This window comes from Suncus etruscus, chromosome 18 (genome assembly GCF_024139225.1).
Source record: "Suncus etruscus isolate mSunEtr1 chromosome 18, mSunEtr1.pri.cur, whole genome shotgun sequence".
In the NCBI taxonomy this organism is placed as follows: domain Eukaryota; kingdom Metazoa; phylum Chordata; class Mammalia; order Eulipotyphla; family Soricidae; genus Suncus; species Suncus etruscus.
The window spans coordinates 61,245,703-61,259,992 of NC_064865.1; the positions used below are offsets into that span (position 1 = coordinate 61,245,703).

The 14,290-nt window shown below is 43.7% G+C and overlaps 1 protein-coding gene and 1 pseudogene across 1 annotated transcript in view; both read right to left on the minus strand.

Annotated features, from left to right (window-relative positions):
- Positions 1-9,788, minus strand: part of LOC125996065 (serpin B6-like) — a 56,625-nt gene extending 46,837 nt beyond the window's left edge. The window contains exon 1 of the transcript XR_007491209.1: positions 9,733-9,788. The gene's annotated coding sequence lies outside the window, so the exon portion shown is untranslated. The remainder of the gene's footprint in view (positions 1-9,732) is intronic.
- LOC125996247 (serpin B6-like) lies at positions 7,363-11,688 on the minus strand (annotated as a pseudogene).
- Positions 11,689-14,290: the final 2,602 nt, after the last annotated feature.

Genomic DNA, 14,290 nt, shown 5'->3' on the forward strand with positions numbered 1-14,290 from the left:
TTAAAAATAACCTTGTCTCCCGCTGCAGTATAAAAACAAACATTGCCTCCACCCCAGCCTTATTGAAAGGCCTGGGTGTTACTGGTGTAACCACAAAAATTTATTCATTGGTTCATACTCTAGAATCTGTTAATGCCTTATAACTGTTGTTAAAAATGTTTACAAACTTAGAAAAAGTTTACACTACTTAACTGTTAAATCCCTAGCAGTATTAGAGCAGAAAAACTGCCATGGTTTACATTTCACTTTTTTTTGAGGGAGGGGGAAATTTGTGTCATCCTTAGAAAAAATGTTGCTTTTTAAAATAAACTTGGCTTAGCTAAAGATAGCATTAAACTTGTGGAAGAAAGTCTAGAGAATAGAAATAGACAGAGGGATTAAGATGAGTCCTGATATAAAAATTGGTCCTCTACCTCATCCTGGCTGTCTAAGCTGCTACCTAATTCGGTCCTTTCATTGGCTTTTTGCTATTTTTTCCTTTGGCCCCAAGGCATTCTGTCGCCTCACAAGTTTGTTAAAAATCCGGTTACTGAGATTGCCCTAATGTTCAGTATAGGTCCAATATCAGTGGCTCTCCTAAATGCACCCCGAAGAACTTGAAGCCTTGGATATACCTCTGAGCTTTAAGGAGTTTTGAGTATCTGGCTAAATGCCCCTGCTTGCTCTGCTCCTGGCTGTGGAGATGCCCATGACGGGGATAGCTTGGTGCCAGTGTCTGGGTGCAAACATGGCATTCCTAATATTTTGCACGCAAAAACTTTTAATTTGGTCTCTTGTTGCCATGTCCAGTACTGGAAGCCCACCAAACGACCTAAGACAGGCTACTCCACCCACCTTGCTCTTCTTCTTTTATTATTTACAGGAAAGGGGGAACTGTGGGGAGCCTAGCTGATGAAACCTGGGACATAGGACACCTCAGTAATTCCTAATCTGGTCACCCACGTGACCAAAAGGCCCATGCCTTGAGAACAAAGGAAATAGACTAAAAATAAAGTAATTCAGAGCAGCCCAATATATCCAGCCAAAAGAGAAAAATATGAGTTTGCCTTTGTGTTTAGCAAACATTATTAAGAACCTCTGTTTGAATCTTATGCCTTTTAGTAAAACATGCTCAGGTCTACCTCTTTGCCCGTTCCTACTACCTGCCCCAGTTTATTGCTAATGAAATGCTTGTAACTGTGATTGGTGTAAAAATTTGTAACACCCCTGATGTGTTTCAGCCCTTAAAAGCTGATCCCCCAACAATAAACTTCCCTTTTTGAACAGCATGCGTTGTCTTGAAGGCTTCTGTTACTAATTTCTCTAGTTCTTCTTTACAGGTCGGTCTGCTCGAGTGAACCCACTAATAAACTAGGCAACCTTCATTTCCCACACACCCCGCGGTCGGGGGACTTCCACGGAAGGTTGCAGAATCAAGGAGGATGAAAAATGGATAGCTGGATATCTTCTCCTGAGAGGAAGAGGTTATGCCTACGTTCCACAAATGACAACCCTCCCAAGAAATTTTGGGTTCAATTACACCTTGTTAGACATTGGGCTGGCACAAATGATCAGGTTCAGGCTATAAACTTCCCTTCAGATCAAATACAGAATACTCAAGACACTAACAACAGTAATATTGCTGAGGTCTCCGGGGCAGGGAACAAGGATTTAGCTGTCCACACACCATATGTTGAGTAAAACTGACAGTAATGATAAAACTGTACACTCCAAGATGCAAAAGTAAAGACAAGAACCTGTCTTAACTGGGCTCCAAAATATAGGAAACTCTTGCTACCTGTACTCAGTATTGCAATGCCTGTATAATATTTCAGACTTGACTCAGTATTTTCATCAAGATCATTATAAAAAGAATATTAACAGGAAAAATCCAATTGGGGCATGAAGGTAAATTTGCCAAAAAATTTGGTTGCCCTCATCAAAACCATGGGAAATGGATTTCATATATATAGAAACCCTGAAAGCTTCAAAGTAACAATTGGTTTACTTAATGACCAGTTTGGCTGAACACAGTCAGCAGGGACCCACAATGAACTACTGATGTTTTCTAGTAGAGTGACTACGTCAGGATTTGCTTACTGTAAATCTAATGACAGACAAAACTTTACATCTTATGAAAAATGAAAATTATGAACATTTAGTCAGAACACACCAAAAAGCTCACAAATCTATTATTTATGATCTCTTTCAAGGACAATTCAAAATCTATACTGCAGTGTCTCAAATGCCACCAAAAGTCTGAGGTTTATGAGGCATTTGTTCATTTGTCTCTGGCTGTCACATCTACAGATAAATGTACATTACAGGAATGCCTCTCTGAATTGTTTAAAGAAGAACAGTTAAGGGATGACCAACAAAGTTTAGTTGCAACAGCTGCAACAAAAGAAGGGATTTTTCAAAGAAAACATTTATGGAAACTAGCCACCCTAGTGCTAGTTAATACACTTGAAACGTTTTCCTTGTTGATGGCAAACAAATAAAAAAATTGGCAACACTTATGTGAATTTTCCTTTAGAAGATCTCAATTTAGTAGAATTCACTTCAGAGAATAAAAGCAAGATTAAGAAATACAACATATCATCAGTGTCAAACATTATGGTAAAGTTCACTACTGTACTTCATACTGTAAAATTGCTGCAAGACAACACTGGATCAATTTCGATGACAAGAAGATCAAAAAAGTCCCAAATACATTGGTAAAATCCACAGCAGCATACATTCCGTTTATACTTCTTAGAGATCTAATGAACACCAGATAATCATTTCACTTCCTTATCAGTTGCTATTAATTCTCTATGAATATTTCCATAAGCATGATCAATGACTAGGATTGAAAATGTTTGAACCCCAATGCGTTTCCTTATATGGTGGATTTATGTCTTAATTTCATTATTGTTTTGGTCACAGTTAATCATGAAATCTTACAATTTAATTTACTTAAAGTTTACCTGAAAGAAAAATTTCTCATCATATTAATGTTGTTTTTCTTTTTTAGGTATACTCATTTAACGACTTTCACTCTTTTTATTCTAACATCATTGCTTTATTTCCCTCAATTTAGGTTTTAAGATGGAAATGAATTTATAATGCTGACATAATGATACTTTTTGGTGGACTTTCTTCACCTATGATTGACTATCATAAAGTTACTGCTCTACAGTAACTTTGTATATATAATGTTATACGCTTACAGTAGACTTTTCCACGTTTCTATTGTGCATTAAATTCTCTTTCAGATCTGCTCTGCCATAAAAAAATTTTTTTTGAATTTGAAATGATTTATCTAAACAGTTTGCCGGCCATTACAATTTACAGCACCTTTTGTTGATTCAGATGAATTTTTTTTCTTTTGCATTATTTTGGATCCTTTCCAACAAATATTTTTGGTAAATATGAGTGAATATTATGGCCATATTGTTTGTAAAATCTGTATGTGCATGTCTTGTTCTGTGTCTGTCTGCTTTGCATATTTTGTATATAGTTTCTTTTTCCTAACTATCTTCCCCAATTTAGTCTTCCTTATCCTTCCCTCTCTCTTCCTAGTCCTTAACATTTAATTTTTAGGAATCTCTTCACATATGCAAAATCGTCTCCTTCACACACAACTACAAGCCTTCTGATCTCGGTCTGAGGAAGAAATCCTTGACTGTTGGAGTTTTGTAACTTTTACCAGGCTGCAACCCACTATTCCGGAGTCATAAAGTATCTTTTGCCGGTCTTCTCGGAGTTCCAGACCCCTCATCTTTACAGATTGGCATTGGACTCTGTCGAAATATCACCTTTTGGAATTGTCTTATAATTGTAATCATTTGAATTTGACACTATACTTCTTTTGACTACTGTCGTTAATGTTTTTCCATTTTAGTTTTTTATCTTAGGAATTGATGTTGTATTACATTAGGATTTTGCTTTCTTGACTTTAGGTTAGTGGGTTAGTGTTGTTTATAATTTCCTAAGTGATATTTTTGTCTGTTCTCAGAGTTTTTAGCGTGGATGCATCATAGGCAAAATACTAGCTTTATAGGAGGTTCCATCCATTTTGGATGGACCCTCAAGTTGTTTATTTACGCAGGGAGATTCTTTGCCTTAAACATTTTGTTCTGGTTTGTGATTTAAGCTCCCATCTATAAATAATCGGCTGTACTTGGTACATCAATTTCAGACCTCATATGGACTTCTGCCTGGACTAAGAACTTGGATTAAGTTCAGTTGCCTATTGATCATCATTGCAGTGGCCCCCCACTATGCAGGGGGTATATGCTTCTTCCTCTAAAATAAGGGCCCAATTCAATGCCCTCAAAGATGGGCTCTCTGGTCTACCTGGACTTGAATGGAAAATGGGGCCGGAAAGATAGCATGGAGGTAAGGCGTTTGCCTTTCATGCAGAAGGTTGGAGGTTTGCATCCCATATGGTCCCCTGAGCCTGCCAGGAGCAATTTCTGAGCATAGAGCCAGAGGTAACACCTGAATGCTGCTGGGTGTGACCCAAAAAACAAATACCAAATACCACCAACAGCAACAAATAAAGAAAAGATGCTTCTTCTCACCTGCTACACAACCATTCTGGAGTCTCTTCGAAGGATCTATGTCTACAGATTACAATTGAGCTTTCTAATTGCCCCGGGATCTCCCCATAGCCTACTAGATCCTTGATCATTGAATTTTAGATTCCTCATCTGCTTTCTCAAGGAAGAACTTACTTGGAATTCTTCATCTTGTACGTCGTAGATCTATTATCTCAGGAGCTTGTAGTTGATTCCTTAACATATGTTTCAGGTTTTAGATACCCTGTGTTTAGGTTAGAAGTTTTTCTTTACATTTTCCTGAAATGTGCTCATGCAAACAGCCACTCTTTTATTTTTGCCTAGTTTTTCCATTAATAATTGTAGACAATATTACTTATGTTGTATATTATTAATGTTTGGTTTACTTAAAAACAAACTAGGGAAATTATTGTGTATGTAAACATTGCAATGAGATTATTATATTACTGGACCCTACCCTGAACGGTGATTGTGCCCTACCCTAGGGTGGGCACCTGGCAATTCTGCCCCCATCCCTAGGGTGGATACCTGATTCTGCTCATACCATTGGGTAGTTCCTGATCCCACCAATTGGGGAGGTACCTGAATCTGGGGTATAAATGGAAGTATCGGTGGAATGCCAAGGGACTTTTTTCTGGTGCTGATTCTGGGGGCACTTTTGGCTTCAAGCCTCTTCCATTGAATAAAAGCTGTTTTCTTCAGAAGCCTGACTGCCCTGTTAGCTTCCTTACTGTGCATTCCACCCAGAACTACCGGCTGTGAAAAGGGTAACAGACGCATGGTCCAAGCTGGAGGATGCAGCCTCGTTCTCCATCCTCCATCAGTCAACCCCATCAAGTGCAGTCTTGCATAGGCATGCATATGTTAGGATGTTAAAAATCCTACTAAGTCCAAGGTGATTTATGACACCAAAAGTTTAGTAACTCCACACAGTATGGTGATGTTGGAACCATAATCTTTTTTTTTTTTTTTTTTGGACCATACATCTTTACATGCCCTTTTAAACCGATCTAATCTTCCATCTCAAGGGATTCATAGTTTGAAACATTTACACCATGTTAAGGGACTGAGGCTAGGTTAGCAAAATTACACTGAATAGGTCTCTGAGGCCTGAAATGTGGAGTAGGTACAGGAAGACGTGCATGTGATTTATCGTCTGAGTCTGCACTATTAAGTGATTCAATTCTGTGACTAGAATCCAGGTTTCACTGTGGCCTTAGCACAGGAGGTGGTCAATAGTGTTAAGATTTGGATTTGGATTGTGAGTTTCTAAATTATTGTCCTGAGATATAGTGTTAGCAGGATAAATGCCTATATTTTTATGGTGAGGGCCTGAATTTGTCATTCTGCACCATGGTCCAATTTTCGTTGGATAATTTCCTTAGTATCCATAAGGGTTTTAGCTTCATTATTTCTAATCTTTCTATTTCCTAAATAACAGGCAATCAACATACTTACCATAAGGATATTAGCCAAGACAGAAATTCTAAACACTATGAAGGATGGACACAATGCAGGAGAGGCAGGTAAGTGATTATAAATTTTCGTTTGAAATGCAGACCACAACCATCTTACAACAAAGATTTTCCCTAGCACCAAACGAAAAATGATCTACTTGAATAATTCAAAACCAATCTATTTGAAACAAGGTGGCACAATCCACATGACTAACCACATGAGACACCGATTGGTCTCCAGAGAAAATTCCAATAAAACATTTCACTTACAGTTAGTGATGGTCCAGGTTTAATTTGTTCAGCGCTATTTGTTGGATCCTGTTTATGTCTTGATTGGTTATCGAGGATTGTCAAAGAGCTCCCAGAATGAGAAATTGATTCCCAGTCCTTTATCCCCTTTTGGGGGACGATATTTTACTAATATTTATCTGTGGCAAGTAATTCACACAGACAGGAGGGTAAAAGGGTAGAAGGCTGGATGCAGAATACTTTGTCAGCCTACTATCAGCTCCAAAAATCACCTAGAGCCAGGTCATAAATTCTACCAAAAGATCCCGAGGATTTCGCTCAAAAACATTATATTAGGCTCTCAGCAGAGCCCCCATCTGGAGATAGAAGTTGGGACAGAAGCAGAGATAATAATTTTTTTTTTTTTTTTTTTAGTTTTTGGGTCACACCCAGCAGTGCTCAGTGGTTAATCCTGGCTCTAGACTCAGAAATCACCCCTGGCAGGTACAGGAAACCATATGGGATGCCATTGATATGAACCTGCATGAAAGGCAAACGCCTTACTTTCATACTATCTCTCCGGCCCCAGAGATAATAATCTTATGGGAAATGCTTTTATATAATAAACAGATCCTGAATCTCTGTGAAAAAGGAACTATAACTGACAGATTGCACCTTGTCTGAATTCACAAGCATCCCTCACTTGTTTTGGTGTTTGGGGAATTGTTAGCAATATGGGGCAAGAGCATTCATTGCTGAGTACCTAAGATCAGCCCCCCAGTGCCAGGCTCTGGCTGCCTGCATCACTCTATTGGGGCTGACCTGCACAGCATCCCTATACCTTACTCCCTACCAGAATCCCCTTGCCCAAGTGCAGCTTTAGAAACTTGTGCCTGGATGGGGAAGCAGAAACTGGAGGGGACCAGTCCCCTCTGGAGAAGGAGGCTCCAACTCTCTGGAATGTTCAGATGCATGGAAATACAAAAGCAGAGAGGGTAGTTCAAAATTAAGTGCTTTAGTTTTGGAAGTGAACCAAGGTCACCTATGGAGGGGGCTGCAGAAGGGCACAGTAGGCAGGGTAGGGGAATAGCCTGGGTCAATCTGCTGGAGGTTGAGGATCCCAGGGTCTTCCCTCAAGGAGAAGAAAAGCGCCCACAAAAGAGAATGCTTTCAGTCTTGCTATCCTGGATGAAGAAAAGGAAGGGGTGGTCGGCGCAGAAGTAGGCGGGATTCTCGTAATCAGAGAGAGGACACACATCTATCTCAGTAGCCGCTGCTTGCCTCAGTGCCCTTCTCGTTCACCTCCACCAAGGCCTTGTGCACCACCTTGGACAAGGCACAGGGTCCTGCTTGGACGACATGCCCGAAGAAGTCGGCTGTGGCCTGGGTCGAAGGCGGAAGGGTCCATGCCCAGCCCCCCCAGAATTGGCCTCCAGGTCATAATTCTCCTCCAGGTTTAAACTTGGGAGCAGCACCTCCACTTCCTCCTCTTTCATCATATGAATACGAATCCACTTCTTGAACTTCTCGTAAGTGAGCTTGCTCTCTACCTGAAGGGAGGAGGAAGAAGGGTGGGTGATGTGACCCTCTGGATAAAACACAAGCTAGGGGTGGCACACCATAAGGTACCGTGGGCACTTCAGCAGAAACTATTGATGGAGTCTTGGCACTGGGGGAGTGAACAGGGGTGACCAATGGCGCAGGGCTAGGACCAATGTAGCCTTGTTTAAGCCTCTAAGTGGTGTGGCTATTAAGCAAGTGATGGGATCACAAAAGGATATGGGCAGGATTTCTATGGACGAAGGACGGATTTACAAAAGAGATGGCAGGGTTATGCTGATGGGGGGCAGTGCAGAGAAAGTGTGGCTAGGGGCAATGGTAGACCAGACATAGGTTGAGTTACAATGCAGAAGGGCATGTACAGGGGCGGTGGGCGTCGGTTATGGTAACTGACAGTGGGTTAAAGTTGATGAGGGTGGAGCATATTCCTGAAGGGGACTGGTTGTAGTCACTCTGGGCGGGGGTGTGACCTTGGGAGGGGCGGGGCTAGGACCTGAGGAATCAGAGTGCTGTGCACATAGAAACAGGATGTGGGCATCAATGGGTCGGGGACCTGGTAAAAAAAAAAGAAGTGATAGAGTGATGCAGGCCAGTATGAAGGGGGAGCATGGACTGTGCACAGAGGGTGTGGCTAAGCACTAAAGAGCAGGGTTATGGTACAATTGGTGAACAAACCTTGGCCCCTGTCGTGAATAGGTTCGTCATAGCCACTATCCCTACTTCCTCACCATCTTCAGATCCCTGTCCTCATCCGGGGAGCATGATGAATCATGTTCAGCTCTTGGCCACATAGGGCAGCACCAGGAATCTGGGTGAAGATCTCTTTAATGTAGGTCATTTTAAAGGTGTCCTCCTGGAACATCATATGCACTGGCTTTGCTCACATTCTGCAGGAGAAGAGAAAGGATTATCGAGCCTGTGCCCTGGAATACAAGTTAGGCAGACAAGTTCAGACAACCCCAACACAATCATCCCTACTTTAGAGCTCAATATGGAGCCCTCAGGCTGTGGGTGGAGCGTCGGTCACCAAATGTGGGGTGTCCCAGCCCTCTCCTTACATGGTTTTTTTCCTGGATACCCTTAAGAAATCTTCTACCTGTCAAAGGTGAGGGACTGATTCTGAACTAGAGGTGGGAGGCTCTAGGCCTTGTAGGATGCAGGAACCACCTTTGAGGTTCCTGCATGGATTGAGGGTGATAGAAAGTCCCCATGATAGCTTGGAGAGGAAATATGGGCAGGTCCAGCAGGGCCCGCAAAGGGGGGCCATTTAAAACCCCACCACCCTTGGGACAGCAAATCAACAGTCTTCACCTTGCCTGACTTTGAAGGGACATTCCACAGTATCTATTCTCCATCAAACTCCTTCTCCAGTTTCCTTTGAAGTAGATGGCATTGGCCAAAACCCAGCGCAGTCTCTGAGTTAACTGTACCAGGCTTGAGCAGCTCGGTAATCTTGCCTGGAAAAAGAAGCTTAGCTCAAGGCATTTCCTGATGAGGAGACCCCAGGGGACCCCCCCTATAAACATAATCTAGACACAGCCTATAACACATTGTAAGGGTTTGGTAGATCCTTGAAAAGAGCCACCAAAGAGACTGGAGCCATGTGCAGAGAGTGGGGCGATTGATTTTCTTGCACCTAAGTACAAAGGACAAAGAGAAAGTTGCCATCACTAGACTAAAACCAACTGATGAATATGTGCAAGGTGATTCCCTGGCGTTTGAGAGGCAAGGCGTAATCCATAGAGTGAAAAGAAAGGAAATAAAAATAAAGACAGCCAAGGAGTGGTTAGATGCAGCCCAGAGAGAGTTCAAGAAGTAATGCATATGCCTGGTGTGTGGAGGCATTGAGATAAGTTGCAGCACAGTCCCACAGTCCCCCACATCATCTCAGTTAGTGCCAGAAGTAGTCCTGTAAACATCAGATAAAACAAGAGGCATTTCACCTTCTGTCTTATGGGCAACCCAGGAGTTGATGTGATTCCGGGACTCCTCAGCGGCCTGAGCGAAATCCAGCTCCTCCATCTCGGCATGGTAAAATTTGAGGCTGGAGTCCTTGAAAGACTGGGGGACACAGGCATGTTCAGGACTGCTCCTTCAAGACCCCCGCACAGATCCAACATCAACCCATCAATACTGCAGGAAAAGTATTCATGAACATGAGGAATGAAATGGGAGAGGGTAGAGCAGAGACATGGCACAACAAATGGATGGTCAGTTGACTTAGACACAGCCAACCTAGGTTCAATCCCGGCATCACCTATGATTCCCCTATGCATACCAGGAGTGATTTCTGAGTGCAGCACACCTCGAGTATACCCTGAACATAGAGTCTAGGATAAAGCTGAGCATGCAGATTGTGGTCTCAAAAAAAAAGAAGAAGAAGAAGAAAGAAGAAGAAGAAGAAAGAAGAAGAAGAAGAAGAAGAAGAAGAAGAAGAAGAAGAAGAAGAAGAAGAAGAAGAGAAGAAGAAGAAGAAGAAAGAAGAAGAAGAAGAAGAAGAAGAAGAAGAAGAAGGAAGAAGAAGAAGAAGAAGAATCAATTCCAAAATTCAGCTTTGGGGACTGGAGAGACAGCAGAGGGGAAAAATATACTTCAGGCCTTGCAAGTAGCCACCTCCATGTAGCCACCTCCAGTGGTGTTCCCAGCACCATATGGTTCCTCTGAGTGCCATCAGGTATGGCCCTGAAAGACCCCTAAGTATTTTCTACATCTTTTTCTCTCTCTCTTTCTGTTTCCTTCTTTCACACACACACACACACACACACACACAGGATAAATCTGTGAAAAACCACTGATTGAGATGTCGTGTTGTGCTCACATCTCTATGTCAGGCTGAACATGACCAGGCCATGATATGAACACCTCAGTGACTTGTGAATTAACCACACCTTCTCCCCTTTTCCACTGAAGAACCCTGCAGAAGCCAGGGTGAAACAGAGACCTAGGAAGTAGCAGTCTGAAAGATGAAAGGCGACAAGGAACTCCAAGGACAGGGAGAAGGAAGGGGGTGGGGGTAGAGTAGCAGGATCAAAAGATGGCTGAGGCTGTCACCTAAATATCACTACCATGAATCTCCTTTGCACATCTTGGGGAGTTATGAGGAAATGGGAGTCTCCAGAAAAAAATAAAAAACCTCAAACATTTTTTTTGTTCTGTTTTTTAGGGCCACACCTGTTTGATGCTCAGGGGTTACTCCTGGCTAAGCACTCAGAAATCGCCCCTGGCTTGGGGTGGACCAAATGGGATGCCGGAGGATCGAACTGAGGTCCTTCCTTGGCTAGTGCTTGCAAAGCAGACTCCTTACCTCTTGCACCACCTCACCAGCCCCGAGTCAAACTTTTTAATGTGTCCCAAGTCACCCAAGGGTCATCCAAGGTCCCAGACTCAACTGTGGGCCAGTTGCATTGGAATCACCAGGAGAAGCAATAGGATTTTAAAAGACCCTAAGGAAAGCTGCGTCTGAAAGGGCAGCTAGAGTTTTTTCATGGGCAAAATAATACAATAAACAAACAAACAAACAAGCAAGATCTAGAGAGTGTTCCCAGAGCATGGAAGCAGAAAAAATACAGTCTTAAAGAATTTCTACATCTCTCTCTCTCTTCATCTCTCTCTCAAACACACACACACACACACACACACACACAAACAGAGAGAGAGAGAAACACATGGAATAAATCTGTGAAAACCACTAATTGATATGTCTTGCTGTACTTCCATCTCTATATCATGCTGAACAGGGCCAAGCACATTATAGACACCTCGCTGACTTGGCACAAAACTCAGGCAGAATCTGGAACCAAAGATATAACCCACCGCTCGGGCACGACACATGCCCAGTGTGGACTGGCAGCAACCCTCACCCTCACAAGCTTCCCTCTTTCCTCCTCTCCTCTTCTCATGGTACACCAAGCAACACTTACAGATAAAAACTCATAAGTCTTTTCCCCGAAGAGGCGGTTTGGCCATCTTGAGCTGGCACTGGGCACTCGGCTTGTTCATAAGGTCCATCATATCCTGAAAGCCCTGGTGCACATCACCTTTGACACGATGGAAGCTGAGGGCCTGCAGTTAAACATGCAAGGTACCAGTCAGCAAAGCCCTGGACACCCTGCTCCAAATTTCAGGGCTCAAATTCTGAACTAAAAGCCATGCAAAGAAGCCACCACCACCACCATGGCAGCCCTAGGCAATGAGCTGTGCAGCCCACATGTTTGGCAGGGCAGCCCCTTCTCTCCTGAACTTGAGATGTGCTCTGAACTTTCTTATGCCATATTTGATCTCCACAGCGCTAGTATGAAGGAGATCAGGTCCCCTAAAAGCCCCACAGAAGGCTTAGAAACCACAAAATGTTCATATCAGAAAAGGAGGCCTGAGGGCCTGGAGAGATAGCACAGAGGCATTAGCGTTGCAAGCAGCCGATCCAGGACCAAAGGTGGTTGGTTCGAATCCCTGTGTCCCATATGGTTCCCTATGCCTACCAGGAGCTATTTCTGAGCAGACAGCCAGGAGTCACCCCTGAGCACTGCCAGGAGTGACCCAAAAACAAAAACAAAAAGGAGGCCTGAATTGCAAGCAAGTAGCCCTCCCCCAAAATTCTTCTGCTAGTATGAGAGCAACTTTCCTGGTTCAGGAGCAAATTCTCTTTCTGAAAACCAGAGGGGTGTTGAAGTATTTGGGGGTTGACCACACACTCTCCCCTTTGCCATGGGGTTGTGTAACCAATGAAGAACCCCAGCAGATGCCAAGTGACCCAGAGTCCTGGGAAAGTAGCAGTCTGGAATGATAAGAGGAACCAAGGAATTCAGGGACAGGGTGAAGCTCTGGGGGAGAAGAGCAGGGGCAGAAGACAGCTGAGGCTGTCACCTAATTGTCACTCCTGTGCACATCTCAGGATGCATGAGAAAATGGGAGTCTCCAGAAAAAAATTAAAAAGCCTCAAATACAGGGGTCGGCGAAATGGCGCTAGAAGTAATGTGTCTGCCTTGCAAGCACTAACCAAGGAAGGACTGTGGTTCAATTCCCCGGCACCCCATATGGTCCCCCCAAGCCAGGGACAATTTCTAAGCACTTATCCAGGAGTAACCCCTGAGCATCAAATGGGTGTGGCCCGAAAAACCAAAAAGTCTCAAGTACAGAAACGGGGCCAAGCACCCAAAAACAAGCTTGGTCTGGAATATACAGAGCAGACAAATGCCCTAAAATGAGTGATGCTAAGTGAGAGGATCTTGGGTGGTGAACCCCCTCTCTAAATAGAGAGGACCTATCCAGCCCTCCAGAGATAAGAGGGACTCTGCCAAGAACCACACTGTCCCCAACTCCCTGGACCCATCTCCCATCACTAGCACTTCATGCCTAAGAACAGGAAAGTGCCCACCACGGCTGCAGGTTCATACCTGGGACATCTGCTCCGCAGTGTTTCCCCGGGCCCCCAGGTAGACCATAGCCAGGGCAGAGGAGATGCTCAGGGGTGAGAAGAACACATTACGGGAGCTGTCCTCCCCCAGCTTCTTCAGGAGGTCCAGGGCAAAGGTGATATTAGCTTCCAGGATGTCGGCCATGTCTACAAACCTGCAAGGGTGAGGTCAGGTAATGTTCCCCTCCTATCTCCCAGGACAAGGTGATACAGTAGCCGAGAAAGGTACCATTCTCTCAGCTTTTTAGGGAGATTCCCCAGGCCCCAGATAATTTTGTAGCAAGGAAAAAATAAACCTTGAGTTGACATGAAAGGCAATCCATGAAACCCAGGATGGAAACCCTGCCCTCAGTTTCCCCTTCTGGGAAGCCTATTTCAGAAGAGCTTCTGACTCTATCCCCAGACTGCCCAAGGCCTGCCATTGCTGCAGATGGAATGTTGGGCCCAGAGACATTGCTAAAGGGGAAGGCATTTGCCTTGCAGAAGGCTAACCCAGGTTCCATCACTGCATCCTTTATATTCTGAGCCTGCAAGAAGCAATTTCTGAGAGCCATGAGTAATCCCTGAGCACAAACTGGTGTGTCCGAAACAAACAAAAAAAAAAAAAACACACACACACACACAAACTGCAAATCAGAGTACTGCGCACACACACATGCAGAACTCATGCTGCCTCTTGTATGAAAAAGCAGAGCACCTATTGAAATGCAACAACGGGGTTGATGATTCAGAGAGATGTGCACAGATGGCTGTTGCCTGAGACCTGCCAGGTGTGAACCTAATACAGAGACAGGTGAGTCCCCAAAATTGAATCAGTCCATAAAAATGTAAAGCTATATGATTTGCTCTGCAGGCAGGGAGCTAGTGTATGCGTTGTGTGCACCTAACCTGGGTTGGATATGGGTTTCATGAGCATCACCAAGTGTGGTCCTGAGAACCCCTGAGTGACACCAAATGCCAGCAGTGCCTCTGACATCTCTGCATCTCCATGCCCTGCCACTGACCCCTCCAGAAAAGAGGGCATCATGAGCACATGGTGAATGTAAGGGATCCCAGAAAGGTAATTCAGTTTTTTACAATTGTAAACA